The 1,540-nt window shown below is 44.2% G+C and overlaps 1 pseudogene; it reads left to right on the top strand.

Annotated features, from left to right (window-relative positions):
- The first annotated feature begins 286 nt into the window (after nucleotides 1-286).
- On the top strand, nucleotides 287-1,028 carry LOC129035304 (large ribosomal subunit protein uL30-like 1; annotated as a pseudogene).
- Nucleotides 1,029-1,540: the final 512 nt, after the last annotated feature.

The following is a 1,540-nucleotide window of genomic DNA, read 5'->3' as shown; positions in this document are numbered from 1 at the left end:
ATAAACAGCATTGATCAGCACAGTGATTTTTGAAATTTGAATTATCTATGAGCATTTTAGACATAAAAAGATAAGGAGTCCTTCCTAAAAAGTCAGATCGGCAATAATTGGTTATCACTGAGTAGTAGACACCCTCTTTAGATGGGTATTTGCAGTTGATTTTACAATATCCCCAACATTCTCTCTTCTTCCCAATAGGATGAAAGTGCCACTTGACATTTATCAATAAGCTTATGCTGATTTTGTTGCTGTTCAATTAAGAAGAAAGTAAAAGAGCAACACTAGAAAGATGGTGGAGCAAAAGCAAAGAAAAACTCCTTTGGTTCTAGAAAATCTCCTGAAAAAGAGGAAGGCTTATCAAGCCCTCAAAGCCACCCAGGCAAAGCAGGCAGTTTGGCAAAGAAGGAGCAGAGGAAAGGAAAAGGGCTCAGATTTAAACAACTGGAATCATTCCTACATGATTCCTGCTGGCAGAAACATGATGAGGTGTGTCTCAGACGACTAGTAGTAAAACCTCACATCTTGGAATTGCCAGATAAACGTTCCTTGGCCTTTGTTGTACACATAGAAAGGACTGATAGCGTGAGTTTACTGGTACAGAGAACCATTGCAAGACTTCGCCTAGAGAAAATTTTTAGTGGTGTCTTTGTAAAAGTCACCACCTAGAACCTACAAATGCTGTGTATAGTGGAACCTTATGTGACCTGGGGATTTCCAAATCTGAAGTGTGTCCGGGAACTCACTTTGAAACATGGACAAGCCAAGGTCAAGAATAAGACCATCCCTCTGACACACAACACAGTGATTGAGGAGCACATGGCGAAGTTCGGCTCATTTGTTTGGAAGACCTCATTCATGAAACTGCCCTCCCAGGGAAGCATTTCCAGGAGATCTCATGGTTCTTGCGCCCTTTCCACCTCTCAGTGGTTCATCATGCTACCCAAAATAAAGTGGGCTTCCTCAAGGAGCTGGGCACAGCTGGCTATCGGGGTGAACGCATCAATCAGCTCATCCACCAACTGAACTAGACCCAGGTGCCAAACTGCAGTAATTTTTATCAATGAAGTGGAAGCATGTGTTTTTGTGTTTTGGGGGGAAATTTTTATCGAGTATCTTCAGAGATTATTTCCTGCTTTATCTTCAAAAACTGGAAAGGAAGGGTCAAAGAAAAGAAAATAGCTGGCCAGCTGTGGTGGCTCACATCTGTAATCCCAGCACATTGGGAGGCCGAGGCGGGCGGATCACCTGAGGTTGGGAGTTCGAGACTAGCCTGACCAACATGGAGAAACCCTGTCTCTACTAAAAATACAAAAATTAGCCGGGCATGGTGGAACATGCCTGTAATCGTAGCTACTTGGGAGGCTGAGGCAGGAGAATCGCTTGAACCCAGGAGGCGGAGGTTGCAGTGAGCCGAGATCGCGCCACTGCATTCCAGCCCGGGCAACAAGAGCGAAACTCTGTCTCGAAAAAAAAAAAAAAGAAGAAGAAGACAGTAGCTTATGTTCATGGCAAGCACCTCTCTTCACAGTCCAGTTCCCAG

The sequence above is a fragment of the Pongo pygmaeus genome, chromosome 3 (assembly GCF_028885625.2).
Source record: "Pongo pygmaeus isolate AG05252 chromosome 3, NHGRI_mPonPyg2-v2.0_pri, whole genome shotgun sequence".
NCBI lineage: Eukaryota > Metazoa > Chordata > Mammalia > Primates > Hominidae > Pongo > Pongo pygmaeus.
The sequence above is the reverse complement of the archived record's forward strand: the minus strand, read 5'-3'. Positions and strand labels throughout refer to the sequence as shown.